Source organism: Marmota monax, unplaced genomic scaffold (genome assembly GCF_021218885.2).
Source record: "Marmota monax isolate L192 unplaced genomic scaffold, Marmota_monax_Labrador192_F-V1.1 WCK01_AAM20220418_F8-fsc00005, whole genome shotgun sequence".
NCBI lineage: Eukaryota > Metazoa > Chordata > Mammalia > Rodentia > Sciuridae > Marmota > Marmota monax.
The window spans coordinates 9,399,731-9,416,245 of NW_026692254.1; positions in this window are offsets into that span (position 1 = coordinate 9,399,731).

Below are 16,515 nucleotides of genomic sequence, written 5' to 3' on the forward strand. Positions count from 1 at the left end.
AATGGTTGACCATCTATGGATTGAGACTTCTGTGCTGTGAGCCAAAATGAACCTTTCCTTCTCCAAGTTGTTCTTGTTGGGTATTTTGGTCATAGCAACACTGAGCTGTCTAAAACAGAAGGCAAAATTTGAGCTTAATCCTATAAAATATGTATATGAGATGGGTGTGGGATAAGAGTTGTTGAAGAGGCAGCTCTAGGAAAATGGTATGAGGTGGTCAAAAGAAACAAAAAACCTGAGATGCTTGTATTGTCTAAATAGTTCTAGACTTCTGAGATTCCAGGCAGTGTCCTCCACAAATATAACCAGTTCTCAAGCTCAGTTAGCCTCCAAGCAGAGGTGAGATGGTGTTGTCCAGGGCTAGCTACAATGTGAAATCTCTACCTGTTTCACGTTTGAGCTTTCCTTGTGGTTACTCTGATTCCCCTGGAAGTCTCTAAGATATTACACATTCTTTTAATTATTGGAAAATGTAGGTTTCTGCTGACTCCCAAGCTGCCTTCCATTAGATCTAGCTCTGCCTTCTAGGACCACAGAAGGCAGCAGAAATCCTTCCTAACCCCAGGCACTCACCCAGGGTGGCTTCTTCAGCTCAAAGCTCTACTTCTTTCAATTTATTTCAGAGGCATCAAACTATTTACCAACATGCCTAGATTGCTATCTGATATTGTATTTGGAGGATCAGATTTCATTGATTACCCAAATTAATTCCAGTCAATGAAGTTTGTCTTGTCTCCTCCTATGTCTGTTTAAATAATTCAAGGTGGCAGAGTGTGTTGACTTTGACTTAGGTCATGTGTGTGCTGTGGCTCTTCCTTGGCAGCTATGAGAGGACTGCTTTGATTCAGGCTGATTGTACACAGCTGAGGTAAACACTGAGCCATAATAATAGTGATACTGCTATCATTTGTTTCCAGCATACAAGTAGTAGGTTCACATGATTTTAGGAAACATGGGAGATACTTAGAAAGATATCATTCAGCCACAGGGACTTGACTTGAGTGGAGGTAAAGCAAACTAACCCCACCATTAGCCCAGCAGTGGAGACAGCACTTGACTCAAGAAAATACAAAGTTAGAGTGCCTTTTCCCTGTCATTAATCATTTCAGGAAGCTGTCATATGAGCAGAAACTGTTATCCTTATTTTTATTAGTTTTCTCTGCAGGGATTCAGACCAGTGATGCTTGTTATGTTCATTCCAGGATCCGAGGGGTCAATGTGCCTATTTTCAGCTTCAGAGGGATTTGAGGCCAAAGGAATTTGGAATTATTGCCATAGAATTAGCTCAGTTGGTGTCAGACAGTTAACCTGACCATAGCAGGTTTGAGGTCAGCGAACCCAAATATTGAGAAATGTGAGAAGCTGAGTGGAGATACCACTATTTTTATATGATAGGTAATTTTGACATTTGAAACATCTTAATATTTACCAAAATAATATGCACATATGGTAAAGAAAAGTGAAAAGATATAAGTGTGCCATAAAATGCATTATCCCAAAAGCCTTCTCCCAAAGGCTGTCCATGCTTTCTGAGTTCTGGTAGTTGCCATCAAAGTCCTAATTAATAAGCCTGTTGTGCAGGTTCATTTGTTCTAAAATAGTGTACATACACTAAATTTCTGATTTTAAATTTTAAAATTTAGCTTACTTAAACCAATTTATTGTCCTATCACCTACCTCTTCCCAATTTTAGGTGATACTTCTATTGGTAAATACAACAGTAATTAAACATACATTCTTTTCCCTATCAACTTATAACATATCTTAGGATTCATCTTCTTTCTACAACCCACTCCAAAACCCCTATTAATTGGACTTTAGTTAGGGAAGATAAAATTTATTTTATATTCTGTACCATAATTTAATTTAATGTATTTTTGACTATATATTGAGCTAAGAGTTCAATGTTAATAAATAATCCTTTAACAAGATAAGGTATATTGAGTATTGCTTACCCCAAAGCCAATATACTTGCATTATATTTCTTTCTCCAAGCCCATTTTTTTGACCCTAGAGCACATAGAACACAATATTTCTAGAATAATAGTCAACTCTTCATTGCTTGTCAAATGATGTGTTAACTTGATTCATAAAGCATGACTTTCTTTTTTTTTTTAAATTTTTTATTGTTGGCTGTTCAAAACATTACATAGTTCTTGATATATCATATTTCACAATTTGATTCAAGTGGGTTATGAGCTCCCATTTTTACCCCATATACAGATTGCAGAATCACATCAGTTACACATCCATTGATTTACATATTGCCATACTAGTGTCTGTTGTATTCTGCTGCCTTTCTTATCCTCTACTATCCCCCCTCCCCTCCCCTCCCCTCCCCTCCCCTCCCCTCTTCTCTCTCTGCTCCCTCTACTGACATTCGTTTGTCCCCCTTATATTATTTTTCCCCTTCCCCTCACTTCCTCTTGTATGTACTTTTGTATAACTCTGAGGGTCTCCTTCCATTTCCATGCATTTTCCCTTCTCTCTCCCTTTCCCTCCCACCTCTCATCCCTGTTTAATGTTAATCTTCTTCTCATGCTCTTCGACCCTACTCTGTTCTTAGTTACTCTCCTTATATCAAAGAAGACATTTGGCATTTGTTTTTTAGGGATTGGCTAGCTTCACTTAGCATAATCTGCTCTAATGCCATCCATTTCCCTGTAAATTCTGTGATTTTGTCATTTTTTAATGCAGAGTAATACTCCATTGTGTATAAATGCCACATTTTTTTTTATCCATTCATCCATTGAAGGGATGACTTTCTTAAAAGACTTATTTTATCTGGACTTTCTAATTTCCTTCTGTTTCTTGAATCTAGAACAAGTACCACATGTACCCAAAAGTGTGAGTCACTATCTTCAAAGCTTCTTTTAGCTTTATCTGGGTGCTTGAATGGCCATGGAAAAGGCAGAGAATAAATTTTGGAGGTTCAATTTTGCACAAAAGAACAGCAAAGAAGAAAGACTAAGGTAGAATGTCACTGCTAATTATTTGGAGTTTTCTGATCAGCCCAGGGAGATGTTTGAGGGGAAAAAGAGATAATGAAAGGATCAGATTGAAAATGTAGAAATACTAGGGTGCCTCAAGGAATCAAACACATGCTTCAAAGTGGCTCAGCAAGGCAAACTTTACTTCTACCGGAAGACCATGCTATCAAACCTGGCTAGCAAATGCACTGGGCAGGCAGTCCACCTGCTTTTATCTCTAAGGCAGCACTGCCTGTTACCTTGATAGGAGAAGCTTGGGATTACAATTTATACAATTGGCTAAATTCAAACTGGCATGGACAAAGGGAAGGATGATATTAAAATGGCTACAATTGGCTCTTAAATCCCAATTAAGCCTGAATACTGTATTTTGAAAATGGATCACTGAACTTTCTATTTCTCACAAAAATCAGCAAGCTTGGGGCTTTATCAATATCTCTTATGGCAAACGGAGGGGAGATGCATCTTTCCTATTGTCCAGAGTAGAAAAAGAAGAAGGAGAATAAGGAGAAGAAAAGGAGATGAAGGGGAAGAAGGGGAAGAAAAAGAAGAGGAGGAGAAGGAAAAGGAGGAAGATGAAGGAGGGGAGGGGAGTGGGGAAGGAAGAGGAGAAGGAGGAGGAGAAGGAGATTATTTGGCCACACTGGTAGAAATGGGGCTGCTAAATCACAGAGAGGTATATTTGTGTGTCTTTTGATACATGAATCAAAAAGACCATATAGGGTGTTGTTCTTTGCTCACTTTTTTCATTCTCTCCCCACACTGCCATGCTTCACCTGTTTCTGCTCAACAGTGAGCAGCAGCAGCAATGATCCATACATAAAATTGCATAAAAAAAGGAAAGAAAAGAAAGCCAAATAAAAAGCATATATCAGAAGAGAATTCAACCAAAAGATGAGTCTAAATACTCTATTCTCCAAGATACTCGAATAAATTACAAACACCATTGTCATACAAAATCAGTGAGAAGCAGAAATTATAAGACATTAGAGGGAGGCCCCAAAATGCACTAGTTGAGTTTTATGAAGATGAGAACAGAAAAAATAAAGCAAAAATAAATTCTTCAAAGTGTAACAAAACAATTTTCCTAGAACAAAGAGTTTTATCTAGAGCACTAAAGGCCACATTACTTCCTAGGAAATATGCATACTCTGAAAAAGTATGATGAATGCTCCCTTTAATTCTTGGAACACTTTTCTTTTCCCTGCACTTGTATTTAATTGTATATTTTTTGAGTCTTTGGGGTCAGGGTTCCCAAATATTTCTCTCATATTTTTCATCACTTTCATTTTTAAGCTTCCTAGTCTGGGAGGTTTGTGTCTTCCAGTTGTACTAATAATTTTATTTCAAACTCAGAAATAGCAATTTTAATTATAGCTGATACACAATGATGACTCTGCTTAAAAGGAAATCAGAAAATAGTTTATTCTTTTTCAAATACGAGTGACAACAGGCTTGGCACAAAGATTCAAGTGGCTCTGAATGACATGTTCCACCATGGAAGAAGTTAGGTAAACTATTATAATCACAGAATAAAAAGAAGGCCACAAATCAATACATCTACCAATTACATTGGTGGGATCATCAGGTAGGCAGGCTATAGTAAGTTGGGAAAATCCTTTCTCTAGGTATCAGATATTACAGCATTCTTAGCTTTAGGATTGATGGAGGCTGGAGATTTGCTAAGTTAGCCATATATGCTGGGAGCCATTAGCCAAGTAGGTATGACAATTTCCTTGCCAGCGTACCCCATGTTGCAGTGACATTGAATGTAGGTGACCTTGCTCAAGGACCAAGGCGGATTAGGGCGTTCCCGGTTTAGGTTCCAGGTTTAAGGTTTAAGATTATTCCTGCTGGGAATAGGGCGTATCCTGCTGCCTGAGTTCCCCTTGAGTTCTCACGGGATTCAGACAGTATATTTTTGGAGATAGAAGCCCAGTGGAGGTGGATTTGGGCAGAGAACGTGGATTTCCCCAGAATGTGATTGTAGACGGCTGGTGTGAGTTCGGGAATAAAGAGTTGCTGTTTGAATCTACAAGCTGTGTGGTGGCTCGTGATTGTGTGCCCAGCCAGACTGCGGCATTTGTGCCCAGCCAGACTGTGGCAATATATTCTAAGAAGTTTACCTAATAGTCATGGGAACATTAGGCCAGATGCAAAAGTTAAGGTAAATGGTTATGAAAAGGCCTAAAATAAACCAAAATAATTTTGACTCTCAACCTCTACCATTCCATCTCTCCACAATCATGAGGTCCTATTTAGATAGTTTACAGATCTTTAATATAAATGTAGCTTTTTCAGAAAATTTCAGTTCATACTACAAGAATATTTTCTTGTTCTTTGATCATATTTCTAGTAGACTGTCCTCGTCTTACGGATGTTATTTTCAAATATGTCTGAAGATATCCTGTGTTTTTAAAAATGTTCTCTTCCAAAGTATCTCGTTTTTCTATGGAATACATTATTTTTGTTGACCTTGGAATTGTTGGTTTTCCTCTAAGGCTTGGTGATTTTGGACCAGAGCTTCAGAACTGACACAACTCCAATGACTCACTTTTTATCTATGTGCATCTTTCCTCTCTCATCCCTTCATTCCATCCCAGAAATAACTATCTCTTTAAACTTTTCTGTTTTTTAAATTTATAAGTATGTTTAAATAATGTATTTTCATTTTAAAGTATGTACAAATTTTTTAAAATAAAATCTGTATCAAAACATATTTCTCCTAGGCCCTGTCCCCAACCCTCTCCCCACCCCCATTAACTCTGTGTTTCTATGGTTAGTCCTTGTTATTGCATATGGCAAGTGGGTTAATTTTCAGGCAGTCAGTGACTTATAAGTTGCCCTGATCAATGAAATGTGAGTAGATAGGACTTGTGTCACTTCTGGGAAACATTTGAGAGTCAATGCATGATTCCCATCACTGCTGCAGCTGGAGAGGTGTGTTTTGATATCAGGCTGCCAACAATTGGCTGCAAGGTGCAGGACCCAGCCCCAGAGAATTCTGGCATGAGCAGGCAATACACTTTGATGTATCAAGTCAAGGAAATTTTGAAGCTATTTCTCATCACAGAACAGTCTGGCATATCTTTTCCTTCCTTTTATTCCCAACTGGAAATGATTTTTGTGTATGAGGTAATATAGTATCCCGATTTTGCTTTTACTATATGGATAACTGTCCCTCTCTGCTCATTAAATGATTCATTTCTTCCCTCAGGGATCTGGAATGCATCCATATGTGTGAGGGACTGTTTCTGGGCTCCCTGCTCCTCTATTATTAATTCCTCAATCAAGAACAAAGACCTCCACAGTCTTAGTTGCTGGAGTTTAGTAGTACCTTGTGTAGTAATCCTCTCTACTTGCTCTTTGTTTTTTATAGCAAGTCTGATACAATCTTGTTACATGTATCCATTAAGTTTTAGAAACCTAGACCACATGCAAAACAAGCAAGCAAAGAAAACACCCAGTGGAATTTTGATTAGGACTCATTTCAGGAAATTTATCTTTTTATAGTATTAAATTTTCCCACTCTGAGCTATTTATCTCCTCTTTCTGATGTGTCTAAATTATGATAAGCTTTTTGGTCAAGAGGGTGTGACTTCTTAAGTTCAGGCTACCATTTGAAATTGTAAGTCTATTTACAACAATGTTTTACAGAGTGAGATTCAGCATTTGATCCCAAAGCACAGGAAGAAGACAGGGTGGGGAAGAGGACTTTCAATCTGGTACTTGTTGTGTGTCTGAGGCCTATTAAGGTCTTATACATGTAGTACTTCAATTTATTTCTACAAAGTTCCTACAAGCATCAAGTAGTTTTTCCATGAAATCAAGACCCAGGTCTGTTAAGCAAACTGTTAGAGCTTAGAGGCTGGTACCAAGTGACAGAGCCAGGAACTGGAGAAGTCCACCTTGATTATAAGCCAGAATTTTACTAATATCATCATGATGTGGGTAGTAAGTGAATTCGAAAGCCTTGCCTGTCTTTTGTTTTTCAGGTTTATGAACTATCCTATGTAGTTTCTATCAAATTTATATTTAAAATTTATATTTAATATTCTAAATATTATTTAGAATAATATCCTGCTTACCTGATAAAAAGTTAATAACTTAAAAAATAAATGTGCACAGCCAATTTGAGAAGTTGCGAGACACCTTGTCCTTTGCACTTCAGTAGGGCCTGGTGAACTTTAAGTTCTTGGAGATATGAATCAGCAGCAATTCTGCTAATTCTGAAGATACCCACAAGTTGGGTGCAGCTGTTCAGTGTCTGAGAAAGGTTATTAGTTTCCCCTTTGCCTCTATCGTCATATCCTTCTATCACCTAGGGGACAATTCATTATTAGTAGAAATAAATCACATTATATACCAGCTCTGGCTTTGCAGTTTTGCATTCTCAGTCTGCATAATAACATGCTATGATTATGTATGAACTTCTAAGTGGGAGTAGGAAGATTTTAATTCCATTAAATTTCCCTGGAGAAAGGGAGTCTGATTCAGTTCAATCACATAGATTCTTCCTGTTATGAAGACTAGTTTTGACCATTATTTTGCAGAGTTGTTGACTGAACCTTGATGAGATTTTATCATGTCCTGGCTACCCACATTTGATTCACTTAAGAGAAAACAATAGCAAGAAGTTTTCTTCCCTCTGAACTTGTGAAATGTCCCAATTTTCCCCCTACCCCTCTAAGGGAATATATCTCAAGCCTAGTAAAAGTTAACTTGTAAATTAATTTGTTTTCTCCTTTTTATAGGCTATCTATCTATCTATCTATCTATCTATCTATCTATCTATCTATCTATTTATTTTACCAGTGAATAAGGTGTACTAACCACAGACAAACACTGTTTTTATCTGGTCTTGAGTCATCTTATTTTACCAAGGATATGAAAACAACAGATGCTATGTAGGAACTGATTGGGTGGATCAGGAAGAAGATAGGTTGTAGTTTAATCATATAAACTCTTGGTGCTTTTTTTTTGGGGGGGGTATAATATAAAACCTACTCAAAGAAGTTAAATACTAAGCAGATGAGTTATATCATATATGCCATCCAGAATGCAGTGGATAAGCAGCACTCGGGCATGTGAAAACAGGAAGGTCTTTTGTTGTCCTTGCCTCTGCCTACCCACTTGACTATATCCTCTCTCACCTCCACACCTCCATTGCCTTTGTAGAATGTCCCCTCCACTGTCCCACTGATTTCCTGGGATCTCAGTGTCATAGCCCAGATTTGTAGCCTGAGTCCATGTGAGTAATCAGCTCAATTCTGTACAGCCAAACAATGGGGTCTGCTCCAATTCCACATCTTCTGAGTATTGCTTGACTGGATGAACTAGAACCCCTTCCCACTTTTGACCAGTCGGAAGAGGGCACCAGGGACAGTTGCCATGGTTACTTTCAAACCATATTCTTCCAAGAGGGGAGTGAATGTTTCCACAAGTCCTTTTAGAATATTACTCAGCCTTAAAGAATAATGATTTTATGCATTTGCAGGTAAATGGATGGAACTAGAGAATGTCATGCTAAATGAAATAAGCTAACCCCCCAAAACCAAAGGCCAAATGTTTTCTCTGATAAGAGGATGATGATTCATAGTGTGTGGGGTGGGGCAGCAGTGCAGAATGAGGAACTTTGGAATGTGTAGAAGGAAGTGAGGGGAGGAGTGGGGCTGTGGGAATGGGAAGGACAGTAGAATGAGTAAGACATTATTACCCTTCATACATGTATGATTATACTACTGGTGTGACTCTGCACCATGTATGGCCAGAGGAATGAGAAGTTGTGCTCCATTAGTGTACAGTGTGTCAAAATGCATTCTACTGTCATGTATAACTAATTTGAACCAATTGAAAAATTATTTAAAAAGTAGGAGGGAGAAAAATCCCAGAACAAGTAAAATTAGCAAGTAATTAATGATTCATAGTAACATCCATAGACAAAACTATTAGTTTGGTGGCTTGAATTGTGGTCTAGATTTATAATTTTATTTAACCTTTTTAATTTTATTTTCCAAGTAAATATTCCTCTGTAATACAGACCAGTTGTTAAAACCAGACAAAAAACCAGAAACTCAGGGAAGTGCCTTCAAGAAAGAAATTAATCCTTCTTATAGTTGTGCTTCTGCTCTTGTCCTAAATAAGAGTCCATAGCAGCTCAGTCAGGTTAGTGTGTACTCTCCTCAGTCCTCAGTTAGATACAGGACCCAGGTTTTCCTTTTGGCTTAATTTCAATTTTTTTTTTGTTGTTGTTGTTAACTTTGGCTATTGTGGAGATTTGAATTCATACGTTTTATACTGTGCTTTCTGGCATAACTTTCATTTTCTTCATCATGTTCTCTCTCTTTCATATTCTGCAGCATCTGTTCTGCTTGTTATTATGCTTTTCTCACTACCTATCCTCTTCCAGGCCTAGTGGCTACCAGGTTTCTTCTGAGTGTGTGATGTTCTTTGTGCATGAGGCTACGGTTTAGATCTTGTCACAGTCAGGTCCTTCTTAGGCTTTCCTCATCTGAGCTCAGGTCTCTCTCATTGGGTTTATATCTGCGAGGATTTTTACACTAAGGCATTGCTACTCTGAGAAATGAAAGATGACCTAAGTAAATGAAAGGGAGTCTGAAACATCAGAAGACTAAATATTGATAAGATGTCAAAAGATGTCTTCCACAGTAGAATGAATTGGAAATAACTTTCCTATGTTTGCATATGAATACACGACCAGTGTAACTCCACATCATGTACAACCCCAAAATGGGAAGTTAAACTCCATTATGCATCATATGTCAAAATACATTCTACTGTCATGTATAACTAAAAAGAACAAATAGAAATATTAGCTAAAAAAAAGAAATCTGTTGAACCATCATGTGAAAAAACCACTACATTATTAGCCTGATACAGAATAAGCCTCAGTCACTTCCATCAACCATCTGACTGCCATCCACCTGCCAGACATATGATTGAGGTCATCTTATATCAACTAATATCAGTCAACCTCTCTGTAGACCTAAGACACATAAGACCTCAGGCTTATCTAGCTAAGATCAACAAACTCTAGTCAGGTAGCAGAGATGCCCAGTAATGCAAAGACTATACATTGTGGAGTGGTTTGTTATGCAGCAAAAACTAACAGATACATCAGCTCTGAAACCTTCTCTGTTTAATCAGGGTGCTGGCAGGTACAGGGTAATTCTCCCCAGGGGAACATTACTTAGTCTCAGAAGCATAACTAATTTGATTGCAAGTCACAGAAATCTAATAAATTTTGGATTATTTAAAAGGTGGAATTTATTGGTTCACAAAATTGAACTGCAGCAAGTTCAAGAGTGCAATTGGGACTCCCGGATGACTGGAGCCAGAGACGTGAGCTGCATCTAAGTTATCTCTTTCAGAGCTAATGGAATTAAGTGTGATGGAAAGTCTCCTTTATAAAAGGAAAAAAAAATGGAAGATGACACATGAATCTAGTGTGGTTTCACTATATACTTTTGGTCAGGGAGAGTGAAGTCCATAATAAGTTTTAATTTTGCATTTTCCTGACTCCCTGGTCATTCAGCTGCTCTTGGTTCTGCCCTCTGGGAAGAGTCCCTGTGCCTCATCAGCTTTCAGGCTGAGAACAAATGTGAAAGCTGGTTTTCAGCACTTTCCTGTATTCTAGTCTTGCTTTTTTTCTCTCTGTTCTCAGTTTGAACCAGTTTGTTTCTCTCTATGGCACTTTTTTTCCTCTTTTTTTTTGACACTGAGGATTGAACCCAGGGGCACTTAATCACTGAGCCACATACCCAGCCCTATTAAAAATATATTTTATTTAAAGACAGGGTCTTGCTGAGTTGTTTAGGGCCTCCCTAAGTGGCTGAGGTGGCTAACTGTTTTGCACTTGTGATCCTCCTGTCTCAGCCTCTCCAGCAACTGGGATCACAAGCGTATGTCACCACACCCTGGCTTGATCATCATTTTTGTGTAACAGATTACCTCCAATTTAATGGCTTAACATGATTATTATCACCTCTTGTGGCTGAGTTCCACTGATAAATTCTCACTGGGGGTTCTTCTATGGCTTCAGTTAGATATCGGCTAGGATAGAGTCACCTTAAGGCTTGATAGGGCTGTAGGTTCAAGACAACCTCCCTTGTATGCTAGAGGCCTCATCTGAGATGGTTGAACAGCTGTCAACTAGCCAGCAGAGCTCTCTTTCCATGTGGCTTCCTGAAGTGACCAGAATGAGCTTTTTCACAGACTAGATACTGGATTGCCAGGGTGAGTTGCCAGATCCAGCATCACATCACCTCCAAAGTAAAGACAGAGTTTCCCCAGATTCGTGTATCAGATGATATAAACCCCACATCTTAATAGAAGGGATGACAAGGACTTTATGGTCATGTTTAATATTCTACATGGTGGCAAATACTTAGAGTCCTGAGAGGAAGCCTTATTATCTGTTGTTTTAGCTTGAACTTCCCCAGAAAGAGATGCTGAGAAAGGATGGCAAATTCCAATTTATTTCTGGACATGCCAGTAGGGAAGTAAAACAAGGTAGAGAAGAGATCCAAGGAAAGGTACATTATCAATTATTATCATCAGGTGAATGAGTGTGGGAGACAGGGGCTAATCCCAGTAGGGAACTAAGGGACAGCGTGTGCAGCAAGAATACATACTAACAGAGGGGTGGTGTTATCCACTACTGCTTACCGATATGACCTCCCTGGCACTTCTAACCTGACCTGCAAATGTGTTTGGAGGAAATTTGGCAAGATTCTCATATGAAGAGACTGTAGGTTTGAGCTGGAGACCATGGGTTGGCAGAAATGACTGGAGTATGTTAGGGGCCACCAGGTCCATCTGTACCCTAGGTTACCAGTTGTTTCTTTATCACAATGGGGATAAATGGACCCATGATACTCTATCACTTGGGATTCTCCAATTTCATGATTGATTGTTTCTGGCGCAGATAGGATTTTTTTGGTTGCAAGTTCTAGGCTCAAACCCAAACTAACTCAGGATACAAATTGGGATGAAAAGAGATAGAGGAATACTTTAGACAATGTTAAATCCAGAAAATGGTTACTGTCAGGCCTCTCTTATTTCTGGTTTTCTTTATATTTTAGCATCACTCTCAGACATTACTTCTCTACAATATGGAAACATAATGGAGGCTCTTTCCTGGGTATGTGTCATCCAAGTGTTGCTACCAAAAAGAAATTTTAAGTTCCAATTTAAAAAATTCTGCAGAAGAACTCAGATTTGTTTTGTTGCCCAGTTTTGGAATCAACTAAAGGCAGGGGTGGGTTGAGAATATTGTAATTAATGATTCTGTTATGTTGTTGGAAGGGATTTGGAGGCACTATTTCCAAAAGTAAGGGAGGTACATTTACCTGGAGTTGGAGCAGTGAAGATCAAGTTACCTACAGAAATCATCTCTCAAACTGCAGTGGGACCCATTCAACCTCCTGATCAACCCCCGGGAGTCATCCTACAGAGATATACTGCCTTACAGAGAAGTAGAGTGAGCAGAAGTTCAGTAGTAGTATCCAGGAGAGAATATTTGTTTCAGAAGGTGGCTTTTTATTGACCTGAGCAAAGGTCTTCTTATCTACTTTGTCTCCCACCCTCTCCACCATAAAAGCCAACTGGAAAGGCAGTGTATGTCTTCTTCTCTAGGAGCAGGTCATTTTTCAGAGTGAACTCTACATAAGACCTTTTGCTCTCCCTCTGTGCAGAGGCTCTTGGGGTACATCCTGGCTCACAGAAGTCCTTCCTTCTTTTAGCAATTCCCCCTTGACTCCCAATGGTGACAGTCATGGCTACCACATCGGGCCCCGCAAGTGACAGCTGCCTGATTTAGGGAAGGACATGTGACTCCTACTGGGATTATCAGATTTAACATTAAAATTTTAAAGCCAAATAAAGTGGAAACAAAGAGGTGTTAGAGTCAACATACATCTCACTCTTTTTTAATTTTATATATGTATATATATATATATATATATATATATATATATATATATATATATATATATAATAAAATCCTAATGTGAGCTAGAATGCTGGAAAAAATGATTTTTCACCCAACTTCAAAGTGGTATGATTTCTTGAGTGAAGGGGATGCTGAAAACTTCTGAGGAAGGATCCTAGAAAGTCAGAAAAACGAAGTCAGAAGTTTTGGAGGAACCTTTAAGGAGTATAGGCAAGGCACAAAATTGAAGAAATTATTGACCCTTAAAAAGTAATGCCAAATAATGTTTCATGTTGCTGGGGATTAAATGGTAAGGACTGAATGGTAAGCATTGGGTCATTGGTAACTTGATCAGAAGACTTGTCTGCTCCACAGGTACCCCATTTTCCTTTTCCTACCATTGGTGTGCTTGCTCACTATGCTGAGGAACAGGGCTACAATGAGGGGCACAAATCAAAGACCTGGGTTCAAAGGTATACATTTCCCCTTCCCTGGATATCTTCTTTTTTTTTTTTTTATAATTTTTTATTGTGGGTTGTTCAAAACATTACAAATTTCTTGACATATCATATTCCACACTTTGATTCAAGTGGGTTATGAACTCCCACCTTCACCCCATACACAGATTGCAGATTCACATCAGTTACACATCCATTGATTTACAAATTGCCATACTAGTGTCTGTTGTGCTCCGCTGCCTTTCCCATCCTCCACCCTCCCCCTCCCCACCTCTCCCCTCCCCTCCCCTCCTCTCTCTCTACCCCCTCCACTGTATAACCCTGAGGGTCTCCTTCCATTACCGTGCAATTTCCCTTCTCTCTCCCTTTCCCTCCCACCTCTCATCTCTGTTTAGTGTTAATCTTCTTCTCATGCTCTTCGTCCCTACTCTCTTAGTTACTTTCCTTATATCAAAGAAGACATTTGGCATTTGTTTTTTAGGGATTGGCTAGCTTCACTTAGCATAATCTGCTCTAATGCCATCCATTTCCCTGTAAATTCTATGATTTTGTCATTTTTTAATGCAGAGTAATACTCCATTGTGTATAAATGCCACATTTTTTTTATCCATTCGTCTATTGAAGGGCATCTAGGTTGGTTCCACAGTCTTGCTATTGTGAACTGTGCTGCTATGAACATCGATGTAGCAGTGTCCCTGTAGCATGCTCTTTTTAGGTCTTTAGGGAATAGACCAAGAAGGGGAATAGCTGGGTCAAATGGTGGCTCCATTCCCAGCTTTCCAAGAAATCTCCATACTGCTTTCCAAATTGGCTGCACCAATCTGCAGTCCCACCAGCAATGTACAAGTGTACCCTTTTCCCCACATCCTCGCCAGCACTTGTTGTTGTTTGACTTCCTAATGGCTGCCAATCTTACTGGAGTGAGATGGTATCTTAGGGTGGTTTTGATTTGCATTTCTCTGACAGCTAGAGATGTTGAGCATTTTTTCATGTACTTGTTGATTGACTGTATGTCCTCCTCTGAGAAGTGTCTGTTCAGGTCCTTGGCCCATTTGTTGATTGGGTTGTTTGTTCTCTTATTGTCTAATTTTTTGAGTTCTTTGTATACTCTGGATATTAGGGCTCTATCTGAAGTGTGAGGAGTAAAGATTTGTTCCCAGGATGTAGGCTCTCTATTTACCTCTCTTATTGTTTCTTTAGCTGAGAAAAAACTTTTTAGTTTGAGTAAGTCCCATTTGTTGATTCTAGTTATTAACTTTTGTGCTATGGGTGTCCTATTGAGGAATTTGGAGCCCGACCCCACCGAATGTAGATCGTAGCCAACTTTTTCTTCTATCAGACGGCGCGTCTCTGATTTGATATCAAGCTCCTTGATCCATTTTGAATTCACTTTTGTGCATGGCGAGAGAAAGGGATTCAGTTTCATTTTGTTGCATATGGATTTCCAGTTTTCCCAGCACCATTTGTTGAAGATCGTATCCTTCCTCCATTGCATGCTTTTAGCCCCTTTATCAAATATAAGGTAGTTGTAGTTTTGTGGATTGGTTTCTGTGTCCTCTATTCTGTACCATTGGTCCACCCGCCTGTTTTGGTACCAGTACCATGCTGTTTTTGTTACTATTGCTCTGTAGTATAGTTTGAAGTCTGGTATTGCTATACCGCCTGATTCACACTTCTTGCTTAGCATTGTTTTTGCTATTCTGGGTCTTTTATTTTTCCATATGAATTTCATGATTGCTTTCTCTATTTCTACAAGAAATGCTGTTGGGATTTTGATTGGCATTGCATTAAACCTATAGAGAACTTTTGGTAATATCGCCATTTTGATGATGTTAGTTCTGCCTATCCATGAACAGGGTATATTTTTCCATCTTCTAAGATCTTCTTCTATTTCTCTCTTTAGGGTTCTGTAGTTTTCACTGTATAAGTCTTTCACCTCTTTTGTTAGGTTGATTCCCAAGTATTTTATTTTTTTGAAGATATTTTGAATGGAGTGGTTGTCCTCATTTCCATTTCAGAGGATTTGTCGCTGATATACAGGAATGCCTTTGATTTATGCGTGTTGATTTTAAATCCTGCCACTTTGCTGAATTCATTTATTAGCTCTAATAGTTTCTTGGTAGAGCCTTTTGGGTCTGCTAGATATAGAATCATATCATCTGCAAATAGTGATAATTTAATTTCTTCTTTTCCTATTTTTATGCCTTTAATTTCTTTCGTCTGTCTAATTGCTCTGGCCAGTGTTTCGAGAACTATGTTGAACAGAAGTGGAGAGAGAGGGCATCCCTGTCTTGTTCCAGATTTTAGAGGGAATGCCTTCAGTTTTTCTCCATTCAGAATGATGCTAGCCTGAGGCTTAGCATAGATTGCTTTTACAATATTGAGGTATGTTCCTGTTATCCCTAGTTTTTCTAGAGTTTTGAACATAAAGGGATGCTGTACTTTGTCGAATGCTTTTTCCGCATCTATCGAGATGATCATATGCATCCCAGGGATGAATCCTACTTGATCATGGTGTACAATTTTTTTGATATGTTTTTGTATCCGATTCGCCAGAATTTTATTGAGGATTTTTGCATCTAGGTTCATTAGAGATATTGGTCTGTAGTTTTCTTTCTTTGAAGTGTCTTTGTCTGGTTTAGGTATCAGGGTGATGTTGGCCTCATAGAATGAATTTGGAAGTTCTCCCTCCTTTTCTATTTCCTGAAGTAGCTTGAAAAGTATTGGTATTAGTTCTTCTTTAAAGGTTTTGTAAAATTCTGCTGTATACGCATCCGGACCTGGGCTTTTCTTAGTTGGTAGTCTTTTTATGGTTTCTTCTATTTCCTCAATTGATATTGGTCTGTTTAGGTTTTCTATATCCTCCTGACTCAATCTGGGCAGATCATATGACTTAAGAAATTTATCTATGCCTTCACTATCTTCTAATTTATTGGAGTATAAGGATTCAAAATAGTTTTTGATTATCTTCTGTATTTCTGAAGTGTCTGTTGTGATATTGCCTTTTTCATCCCGTATGCTAGTAATTTGAGTTCTCTCTCTTCTTCTCTTCTCTAGCATCGCTAAGGGTCTGTCGATTTTGTTTATTTTTTCAAAGAAGCAACTTTTAGTTTTG